Source organism: Schistocerca serialis, chromosome 3 (assembly GCF_023864345.2).
Source record: "Schistocerca serialis cubense isolate TAMUIC-IGC-003099 chromosome 3, iqSchSeri2.2, whole genome shotgun sequence".
NCBI lineage: Eukaryota > Metazoa > Arthropoda > Insecta > Orthoptera > Acrididae > Schistocerca > Schistocerca serialis.
In genome coordinates, this window is record NC_064640.1 from 312,924,157 (window position 1) to 312,944,664 (window position 20,508).

General features: G+C 42.2%; 1 protein-coding gene across 1 annotated transcript in view; it reads right to left on the reverse strand.

The window, feature by feature from the left end:
• The window catches only part of LOC126470119 (alpha-aminoadipic semialdehyde synthase, mitochondrial), a 287,313-nt gene extending 267,467 nt beyond the window's left edge, over positions 1-19,846 (reverse strand). The window contains exon 1 of the mRNA XM_050097723.1: positions 19,734-19,846. The gene's annotated coding sequence lies outside the window, so the exon portion shown is untranslated. The remainder of the gene's footprint in view (positions 1-19,733) is intronic.
• Positions 19,847-20,508: the final 662 nt, after the last annotated feature.

Here is a 20,508-nt window from a genome sequence, read left to right on the forward strand (position 1 = left end):
CATGGAGGAACAGAGCGAACTGAATTTCACAAGATCTCTGTTTGCGAAATCCATGTTGATTTTTATAGAGGAGATGTTCATTTTCCAAAAACGTCATAATTCTTGAGCATAAAACATGTTCCATAGTTCTACAACAGACTGACGTCAACGATATATGTCTATAATTGTGTGGATCTGTCTTACGGCCTTTCTTAAAACGGGAATGACCTGCGCTTTTTTCCAGTCGTTATGTGCCTTTCGTTGCTCAAGCGATCTACGATAAATTACTGCTAGAAGGGGAGCAAGTTCTTTCGCATAATCTGTATAGAATCTTATAGGTATCTCACCTGGTCCTGACAACTTTCCACTACTCAGTGATTGTAGCTGCTTTTCAAAGTTAGTTCGCCTCCACGTGGTGCACCCTGGGTAACGCTAAATGAACTATCACAACTGGTGGCAGACCGAACGAAGAATTCCTGCCCCACATCACAGTGAAACAGAACGACAGACAAAGCGCTATGCAAGATACATACAACGGTCCCTTTAGGGACCAACTGACTAAGGATCTCGGAGCATGCATCCGAATCTGCCATTTCAACATTGAGGGCATAAGCAGAGCAAAATGTCAAGTATTGCAGAGAATTTTACACCATAACGACATTGACCTGGTAGCCATGCAGGAAACTCATGCTGAAAATAGAGCCCAATTTGAAGCTAGAGGAAGGATACTGGGATATGATCTACTTGAAGCCACGTATGACAGAAACTATGGCGTTGCGACATATGTGCGTGGGGACATAGAGGACGCCTTTCTAGTTGAAGCCTCCATTGAAAATGATATCCATGAAGTTGTCATCAAAATAGGAAAAGTTACAGTAACTAACATCTATAAACCTCCTGCTACTACATGGCCGGCTGAAGTGATAAAGATCCACCCTCACCCAAGCGTATACGTTGGAGGCCATAATAGTCACCACGAAATGTGGAAATACAATACGAATGATAGCAATGGAGACATGCTGGTCGATTGGTCCGAGGAACAAAATACATATCTGGTCTTTGATGCCAAGAACCGAGGGACATTCAGATCAGCCGCTTGGAACTGCGACTATAACCCGGAGCTGTGCTTAGTTTCGAGGGATACAAACGATAAACCACTGACAGCCTCTAGAAGGGTCCTGAAGGACTTTCCTCATAGCCAGCACCGCCCTGTGCTTATTAATATCGGTATATCCATCCCGATAATAAGGTCTTACCCTCGACCAAGGTGGAATTTTACAAAAGCTGACTGGACAAAATTCTCTGAACAACTTGATTATACCTTGAGTTGGATCCCTCCTACCAGCAAGAGCTATGAGAGGTTTGTGGGAGCGGTCATTAGCTCTGCGAAAACAGCGATCCCAAGAGGGTATCGCAAAAAATACATTCCCGGTTGGACTGGGATATGCGATGACCTGTACGCGGAGTTCCTCATGAATGGGGACCGGGAAATAGTGGATGAACTATTACATAACATCGACTTTATTAGACGGCAAAAATGGGAGAATGCTGTTGAAAATCTAGACTTTTCAAAGTCAAGCCGACAAGCCTGGTCCCTACTGCGTAAACTTGGAGGCGAAAATCCACCAAAACATAGAAAGGACGAAATATCTCCCAACAAGGTTGCATCCCGCACAGTTTCTGCGTCTAGAGCCCCACGAGATAGAAAGCACACAACGAAAGTGAAGAAGGACTTAAAAACATTAAAAAGGACCCGTGCAATGGACTCAAAAAAATCATCAGATATTCGTATCGAGGAGGTTACCAATGCCCTGAAGAAGGTTAAACCAGGCAAAGCTCCGGGTTTCGATGGTATCCACCCTGAGTTCCCCATACATGTCGGAGCCTACACAAAACAATGGCTGGCTAAGTTCTTTACGGACATTCTCCAAGTGGGTAACATTCCTCCCTCACTTAAACGAGCAAAGATCATCGCAGTCCTGAAACCTGGTAAACCAGGCGATAGACCAGAGAATTGCCGCTCCATTTCCCTTCTCAGTATGGCCTATGAATTACTAGAAAGACTGCTCCTCAACAGAATAGGCCAAACTATACTCAAAAAAATCCCTATCGAACAAGCAGGATTCCGTCCCTATCGCTGCTGTACAGATCAAGTCCTATCACTGACAACATATACAAGGTGTTACAAAAAGGTACGGCCAACCTTTCAGGAAACATTCCTCACCCACAAAGAAAGAAAATATGCTATGTGGACGTGTGTCCGGAAACGCTTAATTTCCATGTTAGAGCTCATTTTAGTTTCGTCAGTATGTACTGTATTTCCTCGATTCACCGTCAGTTGGCCCAATTGAAGGTTTGGCCGTACCTTTTTGTAACACCCTGTATAGAGGCGGGTTTGCAGAAGAAACATAAAGTAGCTCCAGCATTCATAGACCTAACAGCAGCCTATGATACAGTTTGGAAACAGGGACTCATCTACAAATTAATCTGTGTCGTCCCCTGCAAGAAGATAACCAACCTCATTGACGATATGTTGTCAAATACAACTTTCCAAGTAATAATGGGGAATGAGAGAAGTAAACAGATGAAACTCAGTAATGGACTCCCACAAGGCTCTGTCCTTGCGCCCCTTCTTTTCAGCCTTTACATCGCTGACATGCCTGCAACCAGATCGCGCAAATTTGGTTATGCTGAAGACTGGGCTCTGGCAACAGCCCACAGAAATATAGAAACTGCCGAAGATATCCTTACCAGTGACCTAGGGATTCTCAGAGAGTACTTTAGAAAATGGAGGCCACAACCTAGTGCTACAAAGACGGAAGTATCTGCCTTCCATTTGAACAACAAAATGGCCAACAGAGAACTGCATGTATATCTAGACGGGAAAATACTAAATCACAACAAACACCCAAAGTACATTGGGGTTTCCCTAGATAGGACACTAACATTCAAAGAGCACCTGACGAAAACTGCAGCGAAACTTAAAACACGCAACAACATATTGCAGAAGCTCTGTAGCACCACTTGGGGCTCCACAGCATCTACCTTAAGAACATCCGCACTTGGCTTGGTGCATCCAGTGGCAGAATACTGTGCCCCAGTGTGGCTCAACAGCAAACACACACACATGGTAGACAGCCAACTTAATGCAACAATGCGTATTATATCAGGCACAATCAGGCCAACTCCTACAGTGTGGCTGCCCGTTCTCAGCAACATAACCCCTCCTAACCTGCGCCGAGAACGCGCTCTGGTTAGAGAATTTAAAAAAATCATGACCAACCCTCAATTAAAAATCCATGAAGATACTCACGACATCCGAGGAAACAGACTCCGGTCTAGGCATCCACCACTAAAGACCGCACAGGCGCTGCACCAAACCAACTTTAAAATAAATGACCGATGGAAAGAGGAATGGGAGAGAAGAACAGTAGTAAACTGCCACAGTATGCCATGCACCTTTAGTAAACCAAAAGGCTTTGATTGCCCTCGCAAAGTTTGGTCAACTCTTAATCGCATCAGAACCAACTGTGGGAGATGCGCCGACTCCTTACACAGATGGGGTAAACTTTCTTCGGCCGCTTGCGACTGCGGCGCTGAGAGACAGACGGTCAAACACACCGTGCAGGAATGCCCACTAAGGGCATATGAAGGTGACTCACAGGATTTCCTAATGGCGACCCAAGAGGCAATCGACTATATATTATCTAAGCTGGACGTTTGTTTGTGATTGCTCTTCTGTGAGTGTAAATTTACAATTGGTGGTGTCCTTATATACAAACTGTTATTTATTGTTCTGTTTATACATATGTCATTTTTTTTAAATCGTGTTGTTTCTGTAATTTTTACTGTGATGTTATGAGCCATCCGCTAAATAGTAAATTATGCCATCGGTTATCTCAATATCTGCCATTACGACGTTTGTACGACGATTGAAAGGAGGTACAGTGTTACGATCTTCCGCGGTGAAACAACTTCGCAAGACCGAATTTAGTATTTCGGCCTTCTCTCTGTTGTCTTCCGTTTCGGTGCCGATGTGGTCGCTGAGAGAATCAAATCAAATGGTTCAAATGGCTCTGAGCACTATGGGACTTAACATCTGAGGTCATCAGTCCCATAGAACTTAGAACTACTTAAACCTAACTAACCTAAGGACATCACACACATCCATTCCCGAGGCAGGATTCGAACCTGCGACCGTAGCGGTTGCGCGGTTCAAGACTGAAGCGCCTAGAACCGCTCGGCCACTCCGGCCACCCGCTGAGAGAATGAATAGATGATTTCGACCCACTTACTGATTTTACATACGACCAAAATCTCTTAGGGTTTTTACTCAGGTCAGTTGACGGCGACTTACTCTCAAAATCATTGAACGCTTCTCTCATTGCTTTCCTTGCGCTCATTTTCGCTTCGTTCAGCTTTTGTTCGTCAGCTAGGTTTTTACTTCTCTTGAATCTGCGATGAAGTGCTCTTTGTTTACGTAGCACTTTTCTAACACAGTTATTAAACCATGGTGGATCTTTCCCATCCATTAAAACCTTACTCGGAACGTACTTGTCTAGGGCATATTGAACGATGCCTTTGATTTTTTCCATTTGTTCTCCACATCTTCGTTCTCATCACCGAATATTTGATGTTGACTGCTGATATATTCTGAAATTGTATCCTGTCACCCTTGCTGAGCAAATATATCTTCTTGCCTTTCTTAACATTCCTTGTAGGACCCGTCGTCAAAGATGCTGTCACAGCCTTATGATCACTGATACTTTCCTCTACGCTTACTAATTCGGTAAGTTCAAGTCTGTTCGTTGCCAGGAGGTCTAAACCGTTACCCTCACAAGTTGGTTCTCTGTCTGCTCAAGGTAATTTTCTGACAAGACATCCAGAAAAATGGCACACAAATCCCTGTCTCTGGCACCAGTTTTGATGGCATAACTCTCCCAATGTATACCTGGCAAGTTGAAGTCACCCCCTATTACAACGGCATGATCAGGAAAATTACTAATGATATTCTGCAAGTTCTGTCTGAATCGCTCTACAACTACAAATCCTGACCCAGGTGATCTATAAAAGCATCCGATCATCATTTTTGACCGTTTTTTGAAACTCAATTTCACCCAGATTAATTCACATTCAGAATCCGTGATGACCTCGCTAGATTTCATCGAATTTTTTACTGCAATAAACACGCCGCCACCATTAACGACTAACCTATCTTTACGATAAACATTCCAATCTAACTTAGGATTTCGTTGTCATTGACGTCGGGTTTCAACCAGCTTTCTGTTCCCAATATTATCTGTGCCTAATAACCTTCAGTAAGCGATACTAATTCTGGGACCTTTCCTTGGATGCTCCTGCAGTTTACTAAATTCACATTAATCTTTTCTATCTCTGATCTGCGAGAAACAAGATTCTCTGAGGTCACTGTGCCTGATTTAACAGGCAAATCGTGTTTGATCCCAAGGGAGGGGTCCTCTAACATAAAAAAAGCCCCACGTGTACGCCACACGTACTCCGCTACCCTAGTAGCCGCTTCCTGCGTGTGGGACACGCCTGACCTATTAAGGGGAACCCTGCAATTCTGCGCCCGATAGCGGAGGTCGAGAAATTCGCATCCGACACCGTTGCATAGTCATCTGAGCCTCTATACCTTCCACTCTGCTCCAAACCAGAAGACCGCCATCGACCCTGGGTACAATTCTACAAATAGACAGTTTAGCCTGCACCCGGCGTGCGTTGCTAGTTGCCTTCACCAAATCAGCCAGCTGCCGAAAGGAGCCGAGGATGGCCTTAGAACCCAAGTGGCAGGCGTCATTCGTGCCGACATGTGCCACTACATGCAGCCGATTGCACGCAGTGCGCTCGATAGCCGCCGGCTGGGCCTCTTCACGGATGAGACCTCCCGGCAAACATACCGAAAGCACAATGGAATTCTTTCCCGCCTTGCCTGCTGTCTCCCTGAGGGTCTCCATCACGCGCCTAATATTGGAGCTCCCAATGACAAGCATACCCACCCACCCTCTGGACTGGGCAGGAAAATCAACCGCTGGCCCAACAGGAGAGGCACCCGCGTTGGCTCAGAGTTATCATCAACACTGGGTATCACCTCGTACCTGTTGCTAAGACGTAGGGAGCCAGCCGCACGACCTGCTCCCTCTTTCACCTTCAGCCCAGTGACACGCTAACCCACACTGCCTACCATCCACTCTGGAGTGAGGACGGGCCCGTCAGATGTCGCGTATCAGAAGCCGCAGTGACGTCCGGGTCACCAGGAGATTCCACACCAAAGGTTTCGCAGGTCTCGTCTCTGGCGCCTGGATGTCACCGCAACTTTCAGCATTAGCTAGAAGCTTGTCGACGGTAGCCAACGCAGCTTCCAGCTATTTACGGACAGCAGCCAAATTTCCTTGTGTCCGCTCACAACAAACACAGTCCCTAGCCTTATCTTACTGTGCATAAAATAGATTTGAGGTCTCAGATGGCGCTACTGAGTTTGAACTGTATAGAAAAATACCAAAGGAGAACAAAGTAACACTAAAAATTGCTGTGCAGATTTTTCACTGTACTCTGAGACCGCAAGCTATTAAACAGAAATAAATTTCTCTACTGAAGTAACCCTGTTTACCGAAAAATTACTGCACGAGATAAATATTCAAACTAGAATGCATTGATCTATACTGTATGCTGTTTACTAGCACAAAATTAAAACTTAGTGGTGTGACGGAGTTTCTGGCGACTGCCGGCCGGTGTGGCCGTGCGGTTAAAGGCGCTTCAGTCTGGAACCGCGTGACCGCTACGGTCGCAGGTTCGAATCCTGCCTCGGGCATGGATGTGTGTGATGTCCTTAGGTTAGTTAGGTTTAATTAGTTCTAAGTTCTAGGCGACTGATGACCTCAGAAGTTAAGTCGCATAGTGCTCAGAGCCATTTTTTTCTGGCGACTGGAAAATTTACACTAGGAAGCCGCCCTACACAAAGATACTCACAAGACTTACGCAACAACAAGAACTATGATTAATTTCCTAACCACTAGTCTACACAGTAAAATAGTTCACTTCTTTGCAGAAGCACGTGAAAAACAAGACTAAATTAATTTACTGTTTATCAGACAACTGCTGCTGGTGGCGGCGCTGCTGCGCGTCCTCTCGGCTCGGCGGTTGCTACTACATTTCGCCTCTCCATGTACAGTTACTCTGAGATATTTTATTTTTCTTCAATTTTCATTAAATCTGTGTGTCAAAACTACGTCACGGAATGTAAGTCGGCTGACTCTAGTTGCTGCTCATTAATACCTTATTAGAATACTTATTTATTTATTACAGTCCACTTTCTTGATGATAACAATGAACCGTTACATGTATAATTACATTTATGTGAATTTTTATGGTAATCTATTCCTTTTACTTATTTCTATCTATTCTGAATATTGAACTAAGCTCACAGTGCCTATCATACCATTCTTCTTATCTTTATTTGTTTCTACTGCTTGCTTACTGTTAAATAAAAAGAGCTATAGCTTCCCAATGTTTCAAACTATTTGACTAATTTTACAGTTATCTTTATCACCTACTGTTACAACAGAATATACAACCAATACAATAACAAACAATACAACCATTACAGCTATAAGATGTTCATATTATTATTATCACCACCTCGATTCTTTTGCAGTACCTATTACTGAAACATACGTCATTCCTACTAATACTGATACTAAACTTCTACTATCATTACTTACGATAACGTTAGGATTATTTACTCCAAGAGAACATTGAGGTAGTATACTGTTTTGTGTACCGTTACTGTTTCTCTTCGCTGTAGTTTGAGATGGAGACACGTACACACACACACACACACACACACACACACACACACTCTCTCTCTCTCTCTCTCTCTCTCTCTCTCTCTCTCTCTCTCTCACACACACACACACACAAACACACACACACACGTTACTGTTATCGTAATGTACATAGCTTCTTCCTAAGTACCGTACGAAATCGGCTACACTGCCGGGTCTAGCAATATCTTACAGCCTCCAGACAGCGTGGCGACAAATCAGAGCAAATCACTTATCTTTAACTGATTCTTGTCGTTCTCCTTAGGTACGCTCGTGGCCACCTCTCATCACTCTACCGTTACCGAGCTATGCCTTTCTGGAGCTATCGGATTTGGTTCTCGTTCCCTAGGGTGGTCTACAGGCCTTACTTGCCTTTACTGTGGTTTCTGGTAACAATAGTTGGGTCTTACTTTTTCGGAGACAGTAACAGATAGAAGATTTACGGTATCAAAGCTCTCTTTTACTCTAACTGTGTTGTAAACAATGTTACCTCTTAAAACATGCTTTGGAGTTCATGCTGTATCTCCAGTTAGAGGACACTTCCGTGGGACATAATGCCAGTTTCACTACAGTCACAGCTTATCGTTGTCCTCTTACAAGTCCTGTACATATACAGAATGTTACGAGTATAAGTACATACATTTCTCTTGATGACTCAGGACAGTGTACTGAAGAACGTTACATCGGTATTTACTTCATTTGCACATTATTAGTTACAGCTGTAAAGTGTAGTATGTTTTAAGTTCGGTTAGTACCTCCAAGTACACGTGGCATGAGGAAAGCATTAATTTTTATTTTCCAACTGGCAGAAGATCAGGCACTGAAGTGTGGACACATGGACGCAAAACGGATAATCTGTACTGACAGATGTAGTCCATTTCTTGGCACAGTTACAACCGCGCAGAAAACATCAGGTAGTAAATTATGTGATGTGTTACAAACGAAAAGCTTCAAATAATTCATTTTCACCCAAGTAGAGGACTCGTCCACTGTCTTTCTGGGCACTGGCTGTATATTATATACAGAGTGTTAAAGGTACTGGTATGGCATTGTGTTCGTTAATACCTTAATCTGTACCCATCTCTGCGTCTGATAGTCTTTCCACAAACATATCACATAATTTACTACCTAATGTTTTCTGCTCTGTCGTAACTCCACCACGAAGTCTGTCAGTATAGACCATCCATTTTGCATCCATGGGCCCATACTTTAAATAACTGACCTGCTGCCCTGGAGAAAAGTAAACATTAATGCCTTGTTTGTGCTATGCATACTTGGAGGTAATAACCTAACTGAAAAGATACTAATCGTAATAGCTACAATTATTCTTGTGCAAATGAAGTAAATACTGATGTAATGTTGTTCATGTTGCTCAACACGCTGTCCTTAGTCATAGATAGAAATATCTGCACCTATACTACTAACGCACTTCATGTGCAGTGCGTATTATCGCAAAGAAATGTGTCATCTTCAGAAAGTCTGAGATAGCATGAAACATTAACGACTAATTCACATATAGACATGTCTGTTTTTCTAAAATGCACTGTAAGACGTGTCGAAGTGCATTTACCATTAGAATTGTATACGTATTTACTACCATATCTCTAAACTTTTTAAGACGGCTGACAGGATGGACCTTTCGAAACGGCAGCATCCGAGCACGTGATTTGTATCCGAATACCTCCAGTTCTCTATCATGCGCTAAGTCACCTGTGGTATTACCTCTGAAACTGAAGATGACTCTCCTGGCTGTGTTCTCTCCTATTCAAGAAATATTCTACCCAATAGCACGTTCGGTTATATATCCAAAATTAGTGTACAGTCATCAGATATTGATTTAGAAACACATATTCAGCAACTTGTCCACCACCGTAGCTGAGTGATCAGCGTGGCTGACTGCAATTTGAGGGATCCGGGTTTGATTTCAGCTACTGCCAGGGATTTTTCCTTGATGGGAGGACCGGAACGTGATACTCCCAGCCTTGTGATGCCACCTGAGGAGCTACTTGACCGAGTAGTAGCGGAGGAGCGGCACCACGCCTGCTATCTCGACAACGGCCAGTAGTGTGGTGTGCTATCTCCCGCTCCTCAATTTAGAACTCTTACCATGTAGGATTAATAAAGGAGACAGAAAAGGGGAGAAGTTTGAAAGAGATCAAGACGTACGAATGCAGGCTTACCGCCAGTTGTTTTGCCATACTCCATTCACCAGCGGAGCAGTAAAGCAGGGAAATTATAGTCTGATGCAGACTGTGTTTCTTTCCAACTAGGGTGCAGGGGAACAGTAGCAGACCCATAAACAATATTTTTATTCATTCTTCATTACTAGATGGGAATTCTGTTAGTAAAAGGGTGAATGACCTTTCAGACCATGATGCGCAAACTTTGACACTAATAGGCTTTTTTACTCAAACAAATGTCACAAATAATTACAAACTATGTAGGAAAGTTAATCCAACAGCACTAGAGAGTTTTTTAAACCTTGTCAAGGAACAAGATTGATAGGATTGTTTACAGTGCCGATAACATACATGATAAATATAATGCTTTCCTTAACATATTTCTCATGCTCTTTGAAAGCTGCTTTCCCTTAGAACGCTCTAAACCGGGTAATAGCGGTAATAGGCAGCCCGGATGGGTGACTAGTGGGATAGGGAAATCATGTAGTACAAAGTGGGAATTATGTCAAAATGTTAGAAGTAGTCACAATCAAGCTACAGTAGCCCATTACGAACAGTATTGTAAGGTGCTTAAAAATGTTATTAGGAAGGCAAAGAGTATGTGCTATGCAAATAGACTAATTAATTCACAAAATAAAATTAAAACCACTGGTGAGTTGCGAAGGAAGTGTCTGATCAGCAGCACAAGGTCGACGGTATAAAGTCAGTTCGTAGTAAAAATATTTCTGTTACTGATAAATCAGATATATGTACAGCATTAAACAATCATTTTCTGAGCATTGCTGGTGAATTAAATAAAAATTTAGTTTCTACAGGGAATCATATAACTTTCTTGGCAAATGCCTTTCCGAGACTGATGTCTGATATACTCCTCTGTGATTAAGACAAGGGGGAAATTGAGTCAATAATGAAATCACTGAAGACTAAGGACTCTCATGGATATGATGGAGTGCCTAGCAGAATATTAAAGTACTGTGCCGCACATGCTAGCCCTGTGTTTAGTCATAACTGTAATTTTTCCTTTAGGAATGGTCAGTTTCCTGAACGATTGAAGTACTCATCAGTAAAGCCGCTTTATAAAAAGGGAGAAATAGATAATGTAGACAATTTTAGACCCATTTCTATGCCATCAGGGGCTAATAATGCCAGGCCTATGTAAATTTGACTCGCTTTTGTGATCACTGAACTAACATCGTTTATCTTCTTAACCCGTGAGTTTCATTTCGGCGCCTCCACCCCTTCTGGGTGCTCCTTTTCTTTGTCAGGCAGTGTATATTTTACACTACTGGCCATTAAAATTGCTACACCAAGAAGAAATGCAGAAGATAAACGGGTATTCATTGGACAAATACGAGGGCTGTCCAGAAAGTAAGTTAGGACCGGTCGCGAAATGGAAACGACTATGAAAATCCGATAAAGCTTTGCAAAGATGTGTTGGGCAGTGTCTCTAGTATAACTCTAGGTAGAATTATGTCGCTCTTTTCATTCCTGAGCTCTTAGTGAGCGCGTAAAGATGTTATAGAAAATAGTGTCTCCCGCCAAGTACGAGGGCCTGGTGAGAATTCTCCCCTGAAGCTATGCAACCAACATTACATGACTGTCGTGCGGTTTCTTCTTCAAGACAATTCTCAACCTCATTCTGCAGGGGCAATGAAGGTGTTCCTGTATCTTTTCAATTGGAAATGTTTGGTTACCCACAATACAGCCCGTAATTGTCTCCCACTGAGTTTCATCTCTGGTCAAACGAACCGCTGGCTATGAAGACAACATTTTGGCACAGACAACGAGCTTTAGGCCAGCGTAGAGAATTGGCGGAAAGCACTGGCGGCTGCCTTCTATGATGAGGGTATTGGAAAGTTGGTACAACGCTACGACGAATGTCTGATTCAGAACGGCGACTACGTAGAGAAGTAGCTGAAAGGTGTAGCTAACTGTTACAAATGAAACATTTCTGATTTACACTGTGATTTTCATTTCGCGATCAATCGTAACTTACTTTCTGGACAACCCTCGTATATTGTACTAGAACTGACATGTAATTACATTTTCACGCAATTTGGGTGATAGATCCTGAGAAATCAGTACCCAGAACAACCACCTCTGGCCGTAATGACGGCCTTGATACGCCTGGGCATTGAGTCAAACAGAGCTTGGATAGTGTGTACATGTACAGCTGCCCATGCAGCTTCAACACGATACCACAGTTCATCAAGAGTAGTGACTGGCGTATCGTGACGAGCCAGTTGCTCGGCCACCATTGACCAGACGTTTTCAGTTGGTGAGAGATCTGGAGAATGTGCTGGCCAGGGCAGCAGTCGAACATTTTCCGTATCCAGAAAGGCCCGTACAGGATCTGCAACATAGGGTCGTGCATTATCCTGCTGAAATGTAAGGTTTCGCAGGGATCGAATGAAGGGTAGAGCCACGGGTCGTAACACATCTGAAATGTAACGTCCACTGTTCAAAGTGCCGTCAATGCGAACAAGAGGTGACCGAGACGTGTAACCAATGGCACCCCATACCATCACGCCGGGTGATACGCCAGTATGAAGATGACGAATACACGCTTCCAATGTGCCTTCACCGCGATGTCGCCAAACACGGATGCGACCATCATGATGCTGTAAACAGAACCTCGATTCATCCGAAAACATGACGTTTTGCCATTCGTGCACCCAGGTTCGTCGTTGAGTACACCATCGCAGGCGCTCCTGTCTGTGACGCAGCGTCATGGGTAACCGCAGCCATTGTCACCGAACTGATAGTCCATGCTGCTGCAAACGTCGTCGAACTGTTCGTGCAGATGGTCGTTGTCTTGCAAACGTCCCCATCTGTTGACTCAGGGATCGAGACGTGGCTGCACGATCCGTTACAGCCATGCGGATAAGATGCCTGTCATCTCGACTGCTAGTGATACGAGGCCGTTGGGATCCAGCACGGCGTTACGTATTACCCTCCTGAACCCACCGATTCCATATTTTGCTAACAGTTATTGGGTCTCGACCAACGCGAGCAGCAATGTCGCGATACGATAAATCGTAATCGCGATAGGCTACATTTCGACCTTTATCAAAGACGGAAACGTGATGGTACGTATTTCTCCTCCTTACACGAGGCATCACAACAACGTTTCACCATGCAACGCCGGTCAACTGCTTTTGTGTATGAGAAATCGGTTGGAAACTTTCCTCATGTCAGTACGTTGTAGATGTCGCCACCGGCGCCAACCTTGTGTGAATGCTCTGGAAAGCTAATCATTTGCATATCACAGCATCTTCTTCCTGTCGGTTAAATTTCGCGTCTGTAGCAGGTCATCTTCGTGGTGTAGCAATCTTAATGGCCAGTAGTGTAGTTCAGTCTCCACATTGTTTTCTACACTTTAGGTTTGACTAATCCTGGATTCCTATTTTCACTTGTACTAATTAAGTATACCTTTTAGCATTAACTGAATTCTCCATCTGCATTTTTTTTACAAAAAAGCAATATGTAAAAGACTCAAATTTCTTAACCGTAAGACTGGATCTATCGGACTTGCTATCATCAATCACTAAACGGCCGTTCTACTCACAAGCAGATTTTTTAAAAATTATTATACCAGATCGTTCAGAAAAGAATTCAACACGATCTGCTGCTGGCCACAACAGGCACTGTAGGCAGGTCGTAGGATAGGATGAGTGTCATTTAGGCAAAAATCGAAATAAATAACTGGATGAATAAGTAAAAAATGCTAATATCCTTGTTTTTTCAATTTATTGTTGCTAAAGCCCTACATCCGTGGAAAAATTTTAGATTGCAGGGGAAAAGCGGGAATATTATGCGTTAACGACGTGACAGCAACGAGGTGACACTACACGAACACGGATTCGACAGTATTGAGAATATTATGTCTTTTTCGAGGAAACTATCCTCACATTAGCCTTAAGTGGTTTAATTAAATTACAGGAAACCGAAATTAGGAGAGGTGAGCAACGCTTTGAACCTCGCTCCTCCCGGATACATGTCCAGTACGCTAACAACTTCAGCCCACTATGTTTCAAGTTGCCACTACTATGGATGGTAGCATTTGTATGAAGGATGCATGAATAATTATTACACACAATTACTATCTAACCATATGTGACGGTACAATCTATTTATTTATCAAGAGAACATGCTGTAAATGTAAAAGAATAAATAAATACGCCGGCTCTTGTGGCCGAACGGTTCTATGCGCTTCAGTCTGGAATTGCGCCACAGTTACGGTCGCAAGTTCGAATCCTGCCTCGGGCATGGATGTGTGTGTTGTCCTTAGGTTAGTTAGGTTTAAGTAGCTCCAAGTTCTAGGGGACTGATGACCTCAGATGTTAAGTCCCATAGTGCTCAGAGTCATTTGAACCATTTTGAAATAAATAAAACTTCTATGAGAACTGAAATTGAATTGCATCATCGTAAGCCTCAAGCTCGAACTATAAGAACAAAATATTTCCACAGAACGTTGACTTCTCCTTAGTTGCGCCTATGATCAGCAACACCACTTCCTGCAGAAGATGAGGCCACGTGTTTCGGGTTTCGGGCTCTGTGAACTAGAAAGTCTCGTCCACTTGTTGTCATTCTTTAGCTGTACAATATAATAAAAAGAGTCGTTCTCATTGAGGATTACCTGCGACTGGAAGAGGGGCCGCCTAGTGACAAACCAAAACAGTGAGGGCGAGAAATGAAATGATGGTATGGCATTATTGCCAGGGAGACCTCGTCTGTGGTTGTTCATCCACATGATTCGAGGCTTCCTTTTTAAAGCCGCTTTTACACAATCGACTTTCTTGTCTCAATTGTCTTCTTGAAACAAGTGAGTCCACACCAGCGCCCCTGGCGTTTTATTACTGTACATGTAAATCAACATCTACATAGATACTCCGCCATCCACCGTACGGTGCGTGGCGGAAGGTACCCTGTACCACTATTAGTCGCTTCCTTTCCTGTTCCATCCACAAACAGAGCGAGGGAGGTCGCTCGTGTAAAAAGGGCTTACACCACTTCGGCGACTTGCGCGTCGAAGAGGGCCAGAAGAAAGAGATAGACGAAGAAGTTGGTAGGTCATAGACAAGGAAAGAGGCAGCTACATCATAATCCAAGAGAGACAGAGAGACAGCACTGGGGAAAGAAAAACTGATGAACAAGAGACGATGGATGCTGCAGAAAAATATGTTTATAAGAAAAATAGCTTATTATGTTGGCTACCATACCCATAAAGTACAGAACTATATTAGTTATAGATATTTTACATTTAAAAATAGCTTATATAACGACGAATACCGTCCATGATGTTTCATAAGCTCTAAGAGTTCAGCTGCATACAGCAACCAGTTACCGCTCGGAGTTATTTTCGAGCAGTCGGACTGTAGCGGCTGACTCTTGTAAAATATTTGTACGTACTTAGCAACAGACGCTACGCTCTGCAGTGATAAGCAGCGAAAAACACACAAGCGTTTATGCGCTGCTCTACAGTTCGTCTCGTTTTCACCTTGTCGAGTGACATCGGGAGGTGTAAAAAGTAAATTAATTTTTCTGCGGTCTGCCGATAAACCTGCTTGAAAACAATATGTACGTACTAAAATAAGTAAATGATTCGCGTGTCACGTTTATCGTTACAAACAGGGTGACATTCTGTACAGCTGGACAATGAAATTGTAAATTTTATAAAATACATACTTCTCTCACGATTCCTGCAGATTTTCGTACAAGCACCTCTCTTATCGCGATTTTTAATATATTCGAATCAAGACGATAGCGAAAAGAAGTACAAATATTATCTGTATTAAAAGCAGCAACAACTGGCGTTAATAATACAACAGAGATGATGATTTCTTCTGTTAATCTTTCAATTACGCAAGATCCAAAAGACTAATTGCATGTTACCCTGACCAAAAAGGGACAGTGCTGATAGCCGAAGGATAGTAGCGATGTAAATAAAAAACAAAAAAAAATATTGAGACTAAGCCAACTGAGCAAATTACTTCATTTTAATTCTTAGGCCCTGGTATCATTGATAAGAAAGTTTGTTGGCTGAGCAGGTAAGTAGTGCACTACTGGTGCAGAAGGCCTAGGTTCGATCCTTCGTTGGTGCTGAAATATTCATTGACAGTGAGTATGACTGTAAACTCGAACAAAGCACTAAACACGAAAGAAATGAAGGTGAACCATGGCTGATATACCACGAGATGCCTAGTTCTCCTGTAATAGGTTACGCAAGATACCAAGTGGTCATAATTGAATTGCAGCAAGTCACGGAGACCCAGTGTGAGCGGTATTATAGCCTGGCAGTGAAATTGGTAGATATGCTAAAGCGTTAATGCGGAAGCCATTTACTCTGGAAAAAAAAATTAGTTGAAATTTTTGCCATCAGGTACAAATCTGGCGCTGCACAGCATCTTCTCAATGTCTCCAGTGCTTGTATTGCACCAGTGGTGTAAACGGCGGTTGATAACGGAATCAACATTATGCCTTTTTCACTTGTTTGATCTTTTCTGTCCAGGTCCCGTTTCTAATTCATTACGTCTGGTAACCTTTTCATACACTTTTCTTGCATTCATGGCGCCAGATTTCCACCTGGAGCCCAAAGTTGAAACTAACTTTTTTCCAGCGTAAATCGGTTCCGCATTAAAGCATTAGAATATTTAACAAGCTATGTTGCCATATGATAACTACAGCCAAACTGAACCTCTGTCAGAAGCTGCACTTTAATTGTAACCACCCGTCAGTTACTGGTAACGGCACATACCGTCGAATAAGACCACGTCAAGTAAACCGCCGTGGTGTTGAAATAGCTTTATTTTTCAATCAGTCACAGATGCGAAAAGGTTACAGAAATAAGACTAAAGTCTCCAAAATACGTACAGGATAATTAGACATAATTTTAAAAGGGACACAAAAATAGAAACTCATCCTAGCTCTTGTAAAATTATGACTGTGGTATATCTTAATGGATGCTAAAGATGGGAAATAACCGGAAAAGAAGAAAGCAGAATACAGGCAGCAGAGATGAAATTTAACAGTTCAACTGACGGTATACGTTATACTACGTAACAGTTTTGCTTGAATGAATTTTTTGCAAGTTGTCAACCCTGTTGGTCTCAATACATAAGAAAAAGTCCAACATTAAAAAATGAGGGAAAATCTTCTAGATTGTAGGATACGTTTCTAACTAAGCAAGTAAAGATGGCAATACAATGTTGCATAAAAGAATATGCATTGGTCAAGGCAAATAATGTATTAAATAAGAGCGTTCAGAAGTTTCTCTACGCTTCTACTCTAAAACTAATGGAGAAATTAGCCTTGAGTATGAAAATGTTACAAAAACATTAATATTTAGTATCAAATGTACTTTTTTCTTCTCCTCTTTTCTATCCGGTCAGCAGTCGCTAGGAGGAATCATCAGTCATTCTTTCGATGTGTTAACCGTGGTATCTACTTTTGAATTCGCTTATGTTTTGGTGGAAGGGTTCAGCCTGTTTCTCGGAGTATGCACCCGAATTCGAAAGGAAAACAAAGAAGATTGGGTTCAACGTCCCGTCGACATCGAGGTCATCAGAGACGGAGCACAAGGTCGGATTGTATCAAGGATGGGGAAGGCAATCGGCCATGCCCTTTCAAAGGAACCATCCCAGCATTTACCTGGAGCAATTTAGGGAAATCACGGATGGCCACAAACGGGTTTGAATCGTCGTCCTCCCGAAAGGGTGTTCAGTGTGCTAACCTTTAAGCCACATCGCTCGGTGCGCGAATTCGACTCGAACACATTTAGGTATGGGTGAAGAACATACAGCTTGAGTGATACTAGGAGCAGTGAGACGTTTGTTGCTATTACGTAGGTGAACTTTCTTCAAACACTTATAGGAGCTGTCTATTAAAGATCACATGTTGTTTGGATTGCAGGGAAACTTCATTTCTTCAAGTAAGCCCTGAAAATTATGGTACTGCCGCAGTTCATCTCTAAGCGTGAAATTCTGAGGGAGAGACTGATTGCATTATCTTTGCTTAGATATCTAATAATTATTTAAAACCAATATATCATTGCAATTCATAATTTTAGAAATTAAGGCATTTTATGACATTTCAGAAAGTGGTCTACCTTGCTTTAAAAACGATATGAGTTATACATGCCGATGTTCTTACTGCCGTTGAAGAGCTGTTAGTCGCTAGTTACCATTTGAAAAATAATACGACTAAGGAGGATATAACGATAATAGGAATCAACCGAAAATCGAAAAGAATTTACTAATACATGCTGGTAGATCAGAGAAGATAGGGATATGGAAAGGATTAGAATCATGACAAATGAATGGGCCTAAATTCCACGAAAGAACAAAAGAATCACATCAAATAAAAATTTGTAGTTCAAATGAAGCACTACTCTGTTAATGTGCTCCAGCTTTCGTAACGAATTTTAGTTCTGGAGAAACCACTAACGGCTGAACTTTTTGACAACTGAAATAATACATTTGGAAAGAAAAAACGTGATGAATTTTATTTCAGTCGGAATGTTGACGTAAAAAAAGCCTTAACGAAATGTGCGAAATAGTTTCACGGTTGAAATTCTGCTATGGCTATTTGAAAATGAACGTCTAACTGGAAGTACGATAGTCGTAAGCGAAGGACATAAGAAGAGGAAACTCTGATAACAGCAAGTTCTATTGATGTACGTATACATTCTCAGACAACAACTTCTAGTTGATCACAGCACGGAAAGTGAAATATGTTTAATAAATGACCGACTATCTATGCTGTATTTTAATGAATTACTTCTGTTAGCTATTTGGGAAACCGAAGACGTGTCACCATCAAATTTTCGAAGACAGAGTGTCGATTGTTTTCATGCCTGTGTGTTAGATAATAAAATATACAGTTAGGTCTACGTCTTTCAATAAATTTTCTTTAGTTACGTGTGTTATCTCATTGATGGTGATGCAGGAATGTCTCATTGTTAAGTCTACAATGTTCAAAAGTACACTGCTGGTATAGTTGTACGAAATTTTACACTTAAGATAATAGCACACTTGGTCTGTATAAAACACATTATAGCCGGCCGATGTGGCCGTGCGGTTCTAGGCGCTTCAGTCTGGAACCGCGTGACCGCTACGTCGCAGGTTCGAATCCTGCCTCGGGCGTGGATGTGTGTGATGTCCTTACGTTAGTTAGGTTTAAGTAGTTCTAAGTTCTAGGGGACTGATGACCACAGATGTTAAGTCCCATAGTGCTCAGAGCCATTTCAACCATTAAAACACATTATAACTCAGTTTTATCATCGCGTGCTTCCTAATCCATTACTCATCGAATAACATATTGCTGCAGATAAAAATTACACTGATAATACACGGACTCTATCGACTGCATTTGCTTATGCTATAGACAACTTTGTGAAAACAAAAGCTCAAATGTACTCCCATGAAAAATTCTTCGGCGAAGTGGAAAGATTTCCATTGTTGACACATATTGACGCGACGGTGCATGTTTCCTTCTGACAGAGGATCTTCACAGGGAGAATAAATTTAGAAAAACTCTCGTCTGACTACTGCAGACGAATTAAACATTTGCAAACGAGAAGCATGGGTTAAGGGCCATTAAATATCCCTTGCAGCTTCAAATTGAAAGGGAGCACGCCCACAGCGTTGATATTACGTCCGCTTGCTTGGAAGTTACTATCTGCCAACGTGTCTGAGCCCTCAAAACATGACACAGCTGATCAGGTAAGACTTACCTTCCTTTGCCTGGTGTGGAGACCCTGCGCTAGTGCGCCCTCGCAGACATCTGACACGCTTTGCAGCGTCTGAAACTGTTTACGACACTCGGGAGAGGGGCCCGCCGGGTCGTATCTAGGGTCATGTCCTGATAACCGCAAAACTCTTCCAGCTTCCAAGAATGACCTCAAACAACACATGGGCTGTTTCTGCAGAGCACTTGTCGTACTTTTATTCACACCTGGATTTCACGTTTTCTAAGATAATATTTTCGAAGTAGCGCATGTAGTCGTATGTAACCTAGAACGTAAGCAAAATAATGGAACGGGAGCTTAGTAAGGAGTTTTGTTGGAAACAGTGTCACTAAAGTCACTAGAGAATTAGGTGGGAAATGTTATTTCTCTAAAAATCGCTATTAAATAATATTAGAGTGTAATAATTACAATAAATAAAGGAAAAATTACATTGTCTCGTAACCTCTAGGTAGCAGACCATACTGCATACAAGCAATAAATAAGGATAGTCATATTACGTATAAACTAACTAAAACTTAGATTACTACTTCGACCATTCAAACAAGACCGTTAAAGTGCAGAAGCAGAGCTCTTTTCAATTAACTACTGCATAACTATTAAATAGAATGTTACCGTAAAGAAATTTTTTTTAAGTAAATGAAAATTCTTCAAGGCCGCTTTAGCTGTATACAGATTCCTTTATCAGGCAAAACAACAGGTTTCACACCATTATAGGTGCATCTTCAGGTGATAATAACTTTTCCTTGATAAGGCTAGAGAG